We start from the raw sequence: 17139 nt of genomic DNA, 5'->3' as shown, positions 1-17139 counted from the left end.
TTCATTTAATCCTCACATTTTTTACCGCATCCAATACCACAGACTAAGGCCCAGTTGTACGATCGCGGAATAAATCTTCATGGAATAGCCTAACTATAGAATAAATGGACTACCGTGTTGTATGACGTTCGTTTATTCCAAGGTTACCTATTCCACAGTTAGCCGAATTGGAACAGAGGTTGGCAACACTTTAGATGGTGTTTGTTTTGTGAAGTGCAGTAATTGTTTACACTATTTTGTCTACGGAATTTATTATAAAGGAATGAGTAAATCAAAACTATAATACTGAAGATACACTTAAGCTAGTTGAGATGGTGACTGATTATCGGAACGTGCAGGAAAACAAAAAGATCGATGCCATAATCTCAAATCAAAAGGTAAGAGCACGGGAGTCTATCGCTAGGTTATTTAATGCTCAGACAACTACCTACAGAAATGCAGAACAGCTTCGTCAGAAGTACGATTCAATAAAGAAAGAGGCAAGGAAATATGCAGCAAATATAGGGGCCTATAGGCTCCAGACGGGCGGAGGTCCTGCAGATACAGTTAAAACAAATACCTTATTTGAAAAAGTACTTGAAATGATCAAACTCTCTGCGGAAGAACACGACAGCATATATGATTCCGATGCTACTTTCATGGCAAGTGAATTAAATAGTGGTTTCGTCTTGGAAGAGATTAGTGTAGATGAGCCAATAGAAGTGACATCAGAATCTGCCTCAGAAGCAGAGACTGCTATTAACGTTGCGAATGTCCGTGACGACACTGGTCCTGAAGTTGAAACAAACAGTACAGGAGTAGGTGAACTGTGGAGTAAATATATTCCATAAATGCTGAAATCTCCCTTACATCCCGCTTTACAAGCAAAGAAATGTGCAAGTGTAGAACAGGAACCGATATCTAGTGACAATGGCATGCAAAACATCTCTCTTCTTTCATCACATGAAGAATCTTCTTCCACAAACATATCATCATATCATCATATTCATTTAATAGGTCAGGTCTATGCCTTATTTTCTTTTGTTTCCGCATTCTCAAAAATACATTATATAATAATTCATCATCACTATCGGAATTATTGACGTCTAATGCTGCTGCCATTTTATATTTTATTCTCTAGATAACGATTTAACGGCGACTGAAAGCATGGAATAGCTTATTCGGGAGATAACGTCCGAATAAACGCACTATTCCGAGTTCGTACGACAAATTTCTCGCGTAACCATGGAATTAATTTTAACAGGACTTTATTCCGTGTTGGTACAACTGGGCCTAAGTCAGAGTTCTCCTCTAGTTCACTTATTACACTTCACACGTTTTTATTTACACTTTTGTTTCTTTAACTATCACAAAACTCTCTCAACTTTTATACAAGTTTCCTCTAAAGGCAGAAAAATGACATAATATGCAATATTAATGTGTTATTGAATCAAAAATATTTAAAATGTGTATTATGCATTAATTTAATTCCAAAAAAGGCCAAAACATAAAGAACGTTTATTTGGAATAGATAACGATTTCTTTTTTATTTTATTGGGTTATTTTACGACGCTGTATCAACATCTAGGTTATTTAGCGTCTGAATGATACGAAGGTGATAATGCCAGTGAAATGATTCCGGGGTCCAGCACCAAAATTTACCCAGCATTTGCTCGTATTGGGTTGAGGGAAAACCCCGGAAAAAACCTCAACCAGGTAACTTGCCCCGACCGGGATTCGAACCCGGGCCACCTGGTTTCCGGCCAGACGCGCTAACCGTTACTCCACAGCTGTGGACTCGATAACGATAAGTCATATAAAGAATATGTACAAACTTTGTAGAGTGTAACAAACTTATATAAAAACATGCATTTGCAAAGGAATTCCGGGCTCTGCTGATCATCAAAATGTCTTATTCACTGTATCACATTCAGAAACATGTACCTTGGTTACTTCTTTCCTTAGTTTGAGACACTGGCTTATATGCGTGTGCCTTTTGTGGGGAGGAGTGGGGTAGGAAGTATGAGCGGGGAATTCCGGCGATCGAGCGTCGAGCCACAGTGAAGGTCAATGAGTCTGTTATTTCACGCGTTAGGAGTGTGAGTTCAGCTTGTCCACATCAGGAAGCTATTCTACTAGTTTTTGACATTCTTACAGGTAAGTAAATTGTACGTTTTAACAGTTAAAAACATTCAGTTCTACACACATTATAGACAGATAAGAGATTATGAAACCGTGCACCGTGAGACACTATTTCATATGTTATCCAACTGTCTGGCTCATTGCATCAGTGTGCTTGGTGTACCAAGGTCGTCCCGTACTTACTCGCCCGCCGCACAGTTCCAGTCAGGGTTGCCAGATTAGGCCACAAGTAGCCAATTGGGCTACTTAAAATTTTAATTGGCTATTGATTTTTACCATTGGGCTACTTGCGACTTTTTGGGCTACTCAAAAATTTTCGGGGCTATTTTTGGGCTATTTTTTTCTGATTTGAATTTGTGGAAAATTAATAATAATAATAATAATAATAATAATAATAATAATAGGTGTAGTAACAGTCTTCCTCTCCGTGAAAAAAACCTGTTACAGTGTACGTCTCGCTTTATTCCACCACCACCACCTTAACCACGAGAAACGACGTACGTATGCGAAATATATATTTATTGTACATGTCACATGACCAATCCAGAGTAAGGGGATTTTCTCGTTTTACCATGACCAGTGCCAGCAGAAATGCAGTGGCGAAGTGCAGCCTGCAGGCACATAATAATCAGTTGCTGTTTTTCCTCCAATTCAAGCGTTAGTATTTTTGTGAATGCCGATGTAGTTTATTACAATAATCTTAAATTAGGAACTAGGATCTTTTGTAAAAGTGATATACAGTTTTTAAGTTATATTAGAGAATTATTTTTTTTACTTTTTTGTATCCTAATTATAATTTAGGCTAATTATTCAATTCTGAGTCCTATAGTGAAATAATTTTAAGAGAACTGTGTTTGTAATAGAAGTGACATACAGTAACATTTTTAAATTGTGATAGTGAATAACTTTTTTATACATTTATTTTGTTTTGTGATTATATTGAAAATGGAAATATTTATTATTTCGTTCTGTAAATGCTGAAAATGGGAAAGTGGGAGAAGTATACCAAAACGTTTAATAGGCAGTGGTTATATGGTACTTCATTCTCAAACTGGCTTCAGGCTGTGAAAGACGACAGCGATAAAGCAGATTGTAAAGTTTATAAAGTTCAAATTAGTGCTCATAAAAGAGACTTGAAAAAAAAAAACATTCCGATTCAGTTAAATATATATATAATCCGGGAAATATAAATTTGCCATTTATATTGGGCTACTTTTTCTGAATGTTGGCTACTTTTCCAGCGAGCTTTCGCTACTTTTAGTTATACCAATCTGGCAACCCCGGTTCCAGTGTTCAGTTCAGTGCAAACGACAGGAAAGAGAGTCTGACAGTGGCCTGCTATATAGCAGTTACTATGTTTTCCTGGAGTCGCATACCTTATTTACTATATTTTCATGGGATATTCAAATCGATTTGAATACGCATACCTTATTTACTATATTTTCATGGGATATTCAAATCGACTTGAATACGCATACTTTATTTACTACTAAGTTTTCAAGGAGTATTCAAATCGATATGAATACATTTAACGTACTGAATACTAGAGATGGGTAAAAATAGTTGGAACAGTTTTTTGAAACTGTTTCACAACTGAAACTGTTTCAGTACGAAACAGTTTCGTGAAATAACCTGTTCCAACGAGTGTTACACTGCTCCAGTGATCACTTCAACGTTTCACAAGGTTCCAAGAGATAAACAATTCAATTTCTAAACAGCTTCCCTCCTCTTTGCTATCTGCAAAGGCCACATGTAGCGATATCATTGACCTCCAATCGAAAGTAGATATAATATAGATTTTCCACACGGCCTTCGTGCAACAGTATGTAGTACGGCGCAATTTATTTGTACGAATCAAATTCCCTAATAAATCCGATATTAATAATTATTAGCTGCCCATTGATGGAGAATATGTTTATGGTGCCCTGACATCGTGTTAATTAATATACCGCGAAAAAAATATTACCGGTATCGGATAATGTCTTATCGTTATTAAACTCTCCTAGGGTTATATGCGTTATTTTTACTAAAATCGATTCATTTTTAATTGTAGTTATTTACTATACTCTTTAACAGTAACATACGAATAATGACTGACTTTTGTTGTCATAATACAATGAACAGCTGATCTAAGACGATTCAAGAGCTTTGAAACATGTTCCTGAAGCAGATGAGAAGTTGGAACAGTTGGCACTGACGTTGTAAACATATTCTTATGAAACTGTTATTTTGGAACAGTTTCGTTCATAAAACAGTACAGTCGAAACTGCTTCTTAAAAAAAACAGTTATTCCATCTCCACTGAATACTATCCCACCGATCCCTGTTTTCATGCAATTTTCGATACTTATTGAAAACGAATTGAATACGGAACCTGAAGTTTCGAAAGTTGGTTAACATGTCGACATGTTAGCATGTTGGTAACTCTGTAGGCCTTAGCTATAAACAATGTTGCGTTTTCCAAATGAGGCGCATGAAAACTTAACATTCTGGCTGTTAATGAGAAATGGTGATATCGGCTTTTAGGAAAACACGAAATATTATGTGTTACAACACGCCTTTTCAACATAAATATTGCCCTGCTATTGGTAAAAGAGCTGACACTTCAAACAAATGATCTTTCACTCGCTTAGTGTATTGAGATCGTCTTGAATACGACACCAGTTTTCATACAACTGAATCCGTATTGAATGCGATCCGATCCCACTTTTTAGGTGTATCGACCTTGAGACTTATATCGTTTCGAATCCTCCTTTTCATGGAAGTTTCAATACAGTAATCGTATTCAAATCGATTTAAATATTCCATGAAAACGTAGTAATTGAAACCTTAATGAAAACGGGGATTCAAAACGGTCTCAAGGTCGATACACCTGAAAAGTGGGATCGAATCTTAATGAATACAGATTGAGTTGCATGGAAATGCGTATCGCATTCAGGGTTGCCACCAGACAAAGAATTTTCGAGTAAAAGTAGGTCAACTAGGTCATAATAAGAATGTACGATACTATGTTAAGTTTTTTCTAAGCGTACCTAGCCTATATGACGATTTTTGCTCATGAAGCAGCATTTTTACTTACTGTAAATGTGCATGAAAAGTCCGGATAAATTATGCATATTTGTGGATTGCGTAAATCTAGGCTTAATATGTTGTAATAATCAGGACTTACCAGCTTTACAGAAAAATGTTTCATGTAACCTGCCTTATTCACCGATTTTATAGAGTGGTTGAAGTTATTTGTAAATCATACAGGTAGGTTGACGTGAAAATAAAATTCGTAAAGGCCCTTCCAGAACATTTAAACTTGCGGAAATGGCACCTGCAGTTCCTATTCTCCGAAGTTCAAAATTTGTGGTTCAAAGTTAAATGCTGCTTCATATTACGCTGAGAATTATAATACAATCAGGAGAATAATTAATGCATTAGATAGCGAAGAAGCGTCCGTGTTGGGAAGTAATTTAGCTGAGCACATCACAAATTGAAGATCGTAGTTTTAACAAACACAACTCAGTGAAACTAGTTTTGAGGTAGTTCCGTTGATTTAGGAAGTGAAAATCGTTGAATTTATAAGGAATTTGTTGTGGAGATACAGTTGATCGTAAATGCAAGGCATAACAAAAGCCTAAACTAACCAAACCTAACCTGTCAGATATATGTATTAATTTCTTTGGTAAAATAATTTAAGGATAGTTGAAGACCAAGTTGTGAAAATAAATATAATCTATGACGTATGCAGTGGAGGAGGGTAAGAAACTGGCTACCCTACCCATTATCTCCTGGTTTAGTTGCAATGTGTATAGACAGACAGACATAGATAGATAGATAGATAGATAGATAGATAGATAGATAGATAGATAGATAGGTAGGTAGGTAGGTAGGTAGGTAGGTAGGTAGGTAGGTAGGTAGGTAGGTAGGTAGGTAGGTAGGTAGGTAGGTAGGTAGATAGATAGATAGATAGATAGATAGATAGATAGATAGATAGATAGATAGATAGATAGATAGATAGATAGATAGATAGATAGATAGATAGATAGATAGATAGATAGATAGATAGATAGATAGATAGATAGATAGATAGATAGATAGATAGATAGATAGACAGATAGACAGACAGACAGACAGACAGATTTATTGAGTAATATTATACATACAGATTTTATATTATCATAATTTTCATAAGTGGAGTATGAAGGGAACCACTTCAGCGCTAGTTTAGCCTCATCTTGCACTATATTTACTTTTGCTGAGTTAGCAGTTTGATAAAATTTAATTTTAAAGTAGACTTGAAAGAATATTAATCAAATATTATATCACTTCGAATTTGATTGTTCTTTAAATTGTTCTTTATTCAACTGACCAAAGACAGGTTAGGACCTCATTAAGCGACACCAATAAAATATCACTCATGAGGCAACTAAACCAGTAGATAATGGGGTAGGGTGGTAAGTTTCTTGCCCCCTCTATTACATACGTCATATATTATATTTATTTTCACAACTTGGTCTTCAACTAACCGTTGGATTATTTTACTAAAGAAATAAATTCTTCGAAAATATGAAAAATTTGGGCATACGAATATTTACCTTTTCTTTAGGTAGGAGGAGTTCATTCATCATGGGGGGTTTGGAGTTTGTTCTCAATTTATTTTTATGGAAACAGCAGAAAACATACCCCTCTGTTGATGCAGAAAAATATAGGAGACACAGCGTTGCCTTGGCAAATGTGGTTAAATTTGGAAACATATATGCTCCTTCAGTATTTTTCATTTCAAAGACAGAGTACTAGTGTAATAAATATCCATAAAGTACTAGATCTAATACTAAAGCACTGGCAATGATAATCTTGATCACATTCAAAACGATTTCAATACGCAAAGTGCTTGAACGATCGTCATTTGTTTGATTTGTCATCTGTTTTACCAAGATTGTATGCTAAAAGCACTCGTTTTGTAACACATAATATTTTGTATTTTCTTAGAAGTCATTAGTACGATTCTACATTAATAACAGCCAGAATATTAAGGTAAGAAGGCACTGCCTATCTCGACAATGTTAAATGCATGAAGTTGAGTGCACGTTACTAAAAATAACTGTCACAGATATCTGAACAAGATTTTCAGGGAATGTTTTTACAATCTTGTGGCTAGAGCTCTGCACTTATAATCCTGTGAACCCGGATTCGATCCCGATTTATAGGCCTAACTTGTCTTGGGCAAGCCCGTGGTCCAGGTAACACGGGGTTTTCTCTGGGAGCTTCGGTTTCCCTTTGACATCCCAACAAATCTCCATCATCATCTCATCGCGGCTGTAGTGTAGACCAGCCTCCTGTGGCACACTCTGGGCAACAACTCTGTAAATTAGTCCACATAACTCAGGGATGCAGAACTGGAGAAGAGAGGGAGGAAGCATGGGGAAAGAGTTTGTTCCCCGTCCACAATCCCCCGGCCTTGAATTACGTATCGGTGACGACCGCAAGCACACTGAATACATATTATTTCCTCTCCCCCTACCATATCCAATGACGTGTGAAGGTGAAAGGAAGGGATGAGTCACGTGTCCGGCTTGTGAAGTGTGTCACAATTGGAGCACAGTTTTGCATCCCTGACGTAACTGGATGATGACGTAAGTCAAGTACCCGCTATTAGAAGTATTGAATGCAATGACAGAAATAAGCAATAGGTATGTTACGGATTGGGAATATGCATTGTTAAATGAATGGCTTGGTACGTGTACACTTGTACAGTATAAATGTTTTTAGATTGTATGTTACTGGAAATGTGTTCATTCATTCATTCATTTATTTTATTCCATTGATCTTACATGAGCAATGAAGCTTTAAGATGTGGAACAAGTCAAAATTTTACAATATTACAATTACAATTTTTACAAATTTTTATAGTTTTACAATTTAGTAATTTTCTATGATTTTTACAATTTTGTGCAATTTTTTACAATATTTTGGCGAGATGTAGTGACATGAGGTGAGGTTGCTATTACACGGAGAGAATTACAACACTAATGAAAAATTAACAGTAATTTATTATATGAACTTGCTGTAAAGAAATATCGTAATACCTGTTGGTTTCTGAGATAAACTGTGAAGTTAAATTGGCGACTATTGTTTAAAGAAAATTTACACATTTTTTTACGTTTTCATAGTGACCGGAAAACGTTGCATAAATTATCGTTTTGACTTTACCGACTGCTTAACAATTGAAACGGACACCGTGCCACGATATAGCAGACAAGCTCGACACAACCAGTTCCACACGTAGAGTGAAAAAGGTTTTGGATTTTCCAATTCTTATTAATATAATAATAATAATAATAATAATAATAATAATAATAATAATAAATTAATTATGCGCTGTCATAAAGTAGAGAAAGAACAAGATATGGAAATGCCGCGGGAGTACCCAGAATGATAACTATATTATTATTATTATTATTATTATTATTATTATTATTATTATTATTATTATTATTATTATATTTAAAAGTAGTAATCAGATTTTATAACAACAAAAATTGGCGTATGGGTGAAATTCTCGTACATTTGTCGCACTAGATGACACTGTTCTCTTACGTCCTACAAGCCATCGAAATTCTCTTATGTGTTATCAGAATTCTCGTACGTATACACGGTGAACCGTAAGTAATGTCATTAATGTCATGGGGTTATTCTTTGAGATATTTCAAACAAAAAATCTAAATACAATTTTGCTCGTTTTTGCTTTCTTTTCGAGATAAAAATTATTTTATATGAAACATTTCATGGCATACGATGAAAGAGTAATGGAACGGAGAAAAATTCTCTCCGGCGCCGGGATTTGAACCCGGGTTTTCAGCTCTACGTGCTGATGCTTTATCCACTAAGCCACACCGGATACAACTCCGACGCCGGTTAGAATCGTCTCAGATTAAGCTCCAACTCTTGGGTTCCCTCTAGTGGCCGCCCTCTGCACTACGTCATAGATGTCTATGAACGCAGGACCGAAGTCCACACATGTGCTGAGGTGCACTCGATATGAGTGACTAGTTGGCTGGGATCCGACGAAATAAGCGCCGTCTTAAATCACGAAGTGATTTACGCATATCACATATATTATTTTAATGTACCGAAGTACATATGATATTTCCATGCAGATATTCTGCGTCATCATACGATGTACTTCGGTACATTAAAATAATATATATTTCATGGCATGTTTTGGGAAAGCCATTGATTGAATTGCCAATATGCTCAGTCACTTTAAGAGAGCAGTGCATTATGATAATAAATAACTGAAAAAAAAAATAGTTTTCTCCTTTTAAATGTGCAGAAATTTTATTCGAACAAATGTAACATTGAAAAATTCCTATAATTACATAACGAGAAGTTACATTTCTTCAGATCAAATTTCTGCATATTTAAAGGACAAAACTAAAATTCTTTGACTCATTTATCGTAATACACTGGTATTTTAAATTGACTGAGCATATTGGGAATTATATCAGTGACTTTCCCAAAATACGCTATGAAATTATCGCGATATACCGAAGTACATGTGAAATTTCCGTGCAAGGAATTCTGCGTTATCACATGATGAAGGATCGGTGGAGCGGAGAAAAATTCTCTCCGACACCGGGATTCGAACCCGGGTTTTCAGCTCTACGTGCTGACGCTTAGTGGATAAAGCTGATCCTTCATCATATGATAACGCAGAATTCCTGCATGGAAATATCATATGTACTTCGGTACATCGCAATAATATGATATGCGTATATAATCACCGAGTGATTTAACACGGCGCTCATTCCGTCGGATCCCGGCCACTTAGTCACTCGTAATGAATGCACCTCTGCACATTAGTATGTTGGACATTGTACCACTGTCACACATCTGTGACACAGTGCATGAGGGTTGGCCACTAAAGGGAAACTAAGAGGTGGAGCTTAAACTGAGAGGATTCAATCCAGCATCGGAATTGGAATCCGATGTGGCTTAGTGGATAGAGCGTCAGCACGTAGAGCTGAAAACCCGGGTTCGAATCCCGGTGCCGAAGAGAATTTTTCACCACACCATCGATCCTTTATCACGCTATGAAATGTTTTGTATTAAACAATTTTTATCTCGAAAAGAAAGCAAAAAAGAGCAAAATTGTATTCAACTTTTTTGTTTGAAATATCTAAAAATAAATAACTCCCTGAAATTAATGGAATTACTTACGGATCACCGTGTATAAAACCTGACTCCAATACGAGAAGTTCTCACAGACCAAGGGCGTCGGAGCCATATCATATCTATGGGGAGGATTAATATGCACTGAAGAACGGCAAACTATGCATGCACGTATGAACTTAGAAACCAGGACATAACACTAAGAATAAAATATACACTAGTAAAATAAAAAAAATGGACATTTTATTTTAACAAATTTGCTATTATTGGTAGATTTTCTGTTATACAGAGTGATTTATATAGAACTGACACATTTCTTTCTTTCTTTATTTCAAAACGAATGGTGCTAGCCACAGTTTGTTATGCCTCAAATGTAGAGTATCTTTGGGAGATTACTAACCTCTATAGCAAATGTTGAAAATTCTTTATTTATTCGGCTGGAAATTCACTTAATGACCAGTTTTTATCGTAAAATTAAGCAGGAGTTTTGATTCCCTGTCACGAGATGCGCAGATGTTTATTCTTTATTCCTTATTGTTGGTAGCTGTTTTCGACATTTTGTTTTAGTCACTGAAAATGCAGTACACATTAAATTAAAAGCTCTACCTTGTGAAGCAATACTGGATTACGAATTCAATTACAACTACTCAAAGGGCAGACCAGAGAGAATTTGGTGTTCATAATAGCCCCCAAAGAAACACAATACTGGGACTGGTAAACAAATTGGAAACAACTGGATCTCTAAAAGAATATGACAAATATACAGAATAAAAAATAAACATCTGCGCATCTCATGACAGGGAATCAAAACTCCTGTTTAATTTGACGTTAAAACTGGTCATTAAGTGAATTTCCAGCCGAATAAATAAAGAATTTTCAGCATTTGCAATAGAGGTTAATAATCTCCAAAAGATACTCTACATTTGAGGTATAACAAATTGTGGCTAGCATCATTCGTTTTGAAATAAAGAAAGAAAGACATGTGTCAGTTCTATATAAATAACTCTGTACATAAGAATACTGTTGTGTGTCCTTCAACCCACTGCTTACGCAGCACACTTCTGGCATATTTTTCGTTAGACATCGTTGACAAAAGTAATTCACAATAATAATAATTTTCTTGCGGCTAAGCTGTTCTAAAATGCAGTGCTCTCTTCACACTGTCAACCTTTCTCTGACCTGTCACTATAATAAAATGAAATATTCTGATTTTGCCACGCCGGCAAGTAGAAAACAGAAAATCGCAGCATTGTATCTATATTCGAGTTTAGCGAGCGCAAAGAAGTCTTATCACACTCACTTCCTGTAACACCCGTGTCGATCATATTGCAACGTTCTCGTGGCAACACTGTCAAAAGCTTATGCTCATGTGAAGTAACTGATAAGTAGGCCTGTGACATTGGAGCATGTTTACAGTGAAAGGAAGCCAAGACGGAGTACGCAAGTGTATGTGTGTTGGGAGAGACACAACGCCCGCGATACAGTTCGTTGAAGTACTGACTGTCGTGTAGTGTAGTGCGCTCCACAGTATGGCCAGAGTCTACTATATACAGTCGCGAAGCTCAATATGTAGTAAAAATGCAAACATGGGTAGTTGCCCACCACTAGGATCGCTACTATCGCCTCATCATCGCAGATCTCTCTCCTAGTAGACGACAAAATATGTTACACTTTCGTTGTGTTCTTTTGGAAAAATTAACACCTTCCTTCCATTATTGAAATATTAAATGCATAAAGTTAATTTATTATTTTAATGAAGTACGAGTATATTAAATTCCACTATAAACTCGAAGATACCTGCAAGAAATAGGTTAATATTATTTTTGTTTGTGCAAAACGAACTGAAATTTACTATAATCCCTTCAATCATTCAAGATTATAGCGATAATTAACTATGAAACCAATAAATATTAATTTGCATTTCCCTTTACGACAATAATAATGGAAATATGAATTAATGGAGCAACTTACGTGTACCGGTACCTGTAGTGTAGGCTTACGTAGTTAACAAAGTGGGATGAGGTTAAGCAATAATAATCACACCAGAATTGGAAATAAAACGTGATCAATAAATTTCATTAAATCAAACTTAATTTTTCTACGTCTCTAGTAAAATATTATTATTCCAATTATTGTATTTTAGCCATTAACATTTTCATTACAACCAATACCGAACATTCCACAAGCATCAATGTGAAATACGCAACGAGCTAGCACTCGATGGAAATACGACACAGTCCAAAGTCGACCGTGGACAGTCTATTGTTTCTAGTTGCTAACCGCTTGGAGCGCTTTATCACGAGACTTGCAAAAAATCACCTCAAGCTTCGCGACTGTATATAGTAGACTGTGGTATGGCTTTTGTTTTGATTATCTTTTCTTTTAGCCTCAACTTTCACCCTACTAACGTCCCAATATTATAATATATAACGTCCCAATATTATACAATTGCACAGTCAGCAATATTATTATGCTCGCGCAAGGAACGATTACCGAAAAGCAATGGTGGCGTTGTTGTCTGTTTTGACTTATGTATGTAGGCACGTCGTGGGGGGGGGGGAGGTACGGGCCGATGGAAGTACTGTCTCTTCCAAAAAGATAAACAAATGAGGACATCGCTGTGGAAATAAAGAACGTAGCAAGAGAAAAATTCGAAGCTAATTAAACGCGCAACATATGTTTACGAATGTAATAATAATACCGTGCAATACAAGATACGTATTCACATGCAATGGAACAAACTATAGTGTAATGTAACTATCACAACGCAAGACTGATTTATCGATGTCATTTCTCTTCCGACTGTACTCTTGAATATCATTCAAGTTATCTCGTGACCTTTCCTATCGATCGCTCTTCCTTATCGCAGTGTTTCAATCGCATTCCTTCGGTATTCCGTGCTTGCGAGACCTATAATAATGGATTGCTTTGTTCATTGCCGCGGAATATCCACAATGATTCGACGACAACAGTGTACTGTCTGTTTGTTGTCCGATTGCAATAAATAAAATAAAACTAATGTGTTTCTATGCGTTTCTTCTGTAACATATTTTTTCTGATTATCTGTATTCTTAATTTTGCTTTGAGTATTTTATGGCTAAGATAATAACAAAACATGCTTTTATATGCGCTAAAATCTAAAATTTGCATTAACTTCTTAAATATGCATATAATATTATTATGTAGGCTTACTATAAAATCTTTACGTTTGGTTGCAAATAACTTGAAATGCAATGTACAGGGACAGCATTTTATTTTTACTAACATTTTTAATATTAACCTGGCTATACTTTTAGAGAACCGGAAACACTGTTTTCTACCCCCTCCCACGACTGGAGTTCGATGATACTGGCGTAAAACACAAACAAATCACTTTACTAGGTATAGGAGGGAATAAAAGTACTTCATCCATTTACGTAGACTAGGAAATATCGCAATTTTGAGTTCGATAATTTTCATTAGGTTTTTGTTTAATCAAAATGCAGTACTGTATTAAGAATAAGTGTTTTTACTCACGACCTGAGTTAGCCATGCAAACCTATTCATTATGCAGTGTATATATTATTATACTGTCTACAGCACATTAGCGTACAATATAGAAAATGAAGTTAAATTGAAAAATAATCATAATATGGGTATTTAAACACATTTTTTTTAAATATGTGGCCATTCATTTCGATACATGCTTCAGTTCTTTTGTGCATATTATCGCACTATAGACTATTGCATCTAATTCCAATTGCCAGTTTCGTCCTTCGTACTAGTAACTTATGTTGAAATAATTCTGTACCTACTCTATAAAAGAGTACTTTATGTACTGTAAATTCAATCTTCACTTTTGCCCGACCCGCACAGATAAAATTACTCAGACATGCTATCTACTGTCCGCCCAAGTGGTTATGCCGCAGCATCATAGAAAGGGGGGAAATCACGTGACAGTTAATTACTTAACGAGGCCCTTTTATTTAAGTTATTTTAAACAGTTGTATAATATTACGTAGACGTCCAATTCCTAACAGAAATTAATGTTTTCAAAAAAGAACGAAGACAGCCCAGCTTTTACAGAGGAGCGAGCAGAAGCAGGTGGGGGAAATCGGGATGCGACGTAGGCAAACGGACAGTACCTGTGCAAAAATTATTCAATATTTAAAGCTCTTTCATCACTGGAAAACGCGAACATATTTCTGGAACGTACTATACTTACTAACTCAGTGCTTTTTACTATATGCGGCCTTGGTTCTGTGTGGAGGGCAGTTGAAACTTCATTAGTAGAAGGGGTGGGAGTGAAGTACATTCAAAAACTCAGGTACAATAAAAATTGAAGTAAAAATAAAATGACGTCCCTGTATAATGGTAGCACATGATTTGCATCTAAGGAATAAAACATGCAAATACGCTGAACTGCACACATTATTCTTCACCTGACATAATTAGGAACATTAAATCCAAACGTTTGAGATGGACAGGGCATGTAGCACGTATGGGCGAATCCAGAAATGCATATAGAGTGTTAGTTGGGAGGCCGGAGGGAAAAAGACCTTAGGGGAGACCGAGACGTATATGGGATAATATGAAAATGGATTTGAGGAAAGTGTGATATAATGATAGAGACTAGATTAATCTTGCACAGGATAGTAATCGATGGCTAGCTTATGTGAGGGCGGCAATGAACCTGCGGGTTCCTTAAAAGCCATTTGTAAGTAAGTATGCTATAATCCGTCCCTTAGTCATATGTTACGGGCATAGGAACTGTTCAAATATTTCTTAGCATTTAATATACAGGTACAGTATCCATCTCAGGATAATTAAAAAGTTTTATAAAATATTATGGGTGCTATTCATAGACATTTCGCAGCACGCGCTACGACCGTACTAAGCTAGCCCCGGCTATCCACTGGTTACTTGTACAGAATTCAAATCATATCCTATTGCTAACACTGGTTTATGAATACGAAAAACGCTGATCATCCAACGGAAACCCGCGCTAAAAATGTCTATGAATACGTCCCTACAAGTTTAAATATTTTTTTTCTCAATTTACAACATACAGTATTCCATACACTTCAATGAATGTGCATACATCCGAAATTTTGCGGTTAATTTATTACATACCGGTGTTCAAAATGCTATAGCCATTAACACACGTGCCACCTGCATAGATACAGGATGTTTCAAAAAGTAATGGTCAGTATCCTCTTCTCTCTTCCTCACATTCATCATCATCATCATCATCATCCTCCTCCTCATCATCCAGTCTCTGCACTAACTTACACGAACACTTAACATAGGCCTACACTCACCCTAGTTTTTTTCTTTACAGTCCGACACGGTTTAATAAACTAGTGTGAGAAATGAAGTTCTGCCAATTTAAAGGTTAAGGCCCGGTTGCAGAAACGCAAATCAAATCAGTCCCTGATCGCCAATCAGTTGATGTCTGATTTATTTGATTGTTCATTGGGTTGCACAAACGTGAATCTCCAATCAACTTGTCTCAATTTACTAATTGATTTGAGAAAGAAATGCATTTGATAACAGCGCTATTTAGCAACCATAGCCAATTTGATGCTCTTTAAAAGTCGCGAAACGAATGCCTCAAGTGGGCGGTGACTAGGAAAACAATCGAATGTTCAAGTGAATGTTTTGCTGTTTTGTTGCTTTTTGTAGAAAGGATTCTATTTGTATATAGACTACAATATAGCAAAAAAAAAAAAAAAAAACGTGAGGGGGTTTCTGTTGTGGGATTTGCTAGGAGAGTCGACAAGAAATTGGAATATGCATAGCCTCCATAACCCAGAATAATTCCATTTCCCATCTCTCTGTTTACAAATGGAGCTCGTAACCTACTCATTAAAAATATTGTGTTATGTGTAGAACCCTGCCAACGGGCTACAACATTCCAGAATTTCAATGATGGTGTAGACTACATGTTGCCTGTATATTCACAGAAAAGAAACCTTTTCTATTTCGACAAAGTTCGGCATCATTTCAACCAGTTGATTGGATGGGGATGTGAGCAGTCTATACAACCAATATTAGGCTACTCTTAGAAATCCTGACATGGCTGAAAATTCTCTCTGGATTTCAAATCGTTCCGCGTTTGAAGTTTGGAGATTTATGAGACCCTGCCATAACAAAGCAATTTTATACGTAATATTCCTAACTACTCGGAAAATAGTTGATTTGTGGACCCTAACAAGATAACCCAAGACCGCCTGAAAAATTCCAACAGTATAAAATCTCAGCATTATTAGAACTTGGTTCATAGGAGAAAGTGGAAGGTTTCGATTTGTCTGTCTGCATATATTTGTTTCAATTTTTGAAAGTTACAAAATACACGAATCCTTACTTAACCTAAATCTTTGCTCAAATTTTCTGTCATTATACATAAAAACAATTCATGTCTATCACGGAAACGCCTTCTTCTTAATAATATTTCCTTCATTCTAAAATTTCTTCATCAGAAGAATCCATTATGTCGAAAACAATATTGTTACGCTGTAACTATTTACTATATACATTACTGCATTATAAACAGAACAACATAAATAGCCTACTTGATCGATGATCAGTGACTTAACCAGCAAAAAACTGTTGATCAAATCTGATGGAAGACTGATCTCCGATCAAACACTGATTGTTCTTTCTGCAACAGAAATAGAACTGATACCCAATCAAACCCTCCTTGATTGCCAATTATATTTTGATCGGTGTTTCTGCAACCGGGCCTAAATATGTTTTCATTTTCTATCATTTAATTATATTGGTGTTTGTCTTGCGTTTCGTCGTTAAAATTTACAAAAAATTATGCAATATTTTAAATATATCGTGTCATGTGATTGAGGATGCGATTGGTTGTTGC

The 17139-nt window shown here is 36.0% G+C and overlaps 1 protein-coding gene across 1 annotated transcript in view; it reads left to right on the top strand.

The window, feature by feature from the left end:
- Positions 1 to 2011: 2011 nt before the first annotated feature.
- LOC138698376 (E3 ubiquitin-protein ligase sina-like) overlaps positions 2012 to 17139 on the top strand; it is a 40561-nt gene continuing 25433 nt past the window's right edge. Inside the window, exon 1 of the mRNA XM_069824249.1 lies at positions 2012 to 2136. The gene's annotated coding sequence lies outside the window, so the exon portion shown is untranslated. The remainder of the gene's footprint in view (positions 2137 to 17139) is intronic.

This window comes from Periplaneta americana, chromosome 4 (assembly GCF_040183065.1).
Source record: "Periplaneta americana isolate PAMFEO1 chromosome 4, P.americana_PAMFEO1_priV1, whole genome shotgun sequence".
In the NCBI taxonomy this organism is placed as follows: Eukaryota; Metazoa; Arthropoda; class Insecta; order Blattodea; family Blattidae; genus Periplaneta; species Periplaneta americana.
The sequence above is the reverse complement of the archived record's forward strand: the minus strand, read 5'-3'. Positions and strand labels throughout refer to the sequence as shown.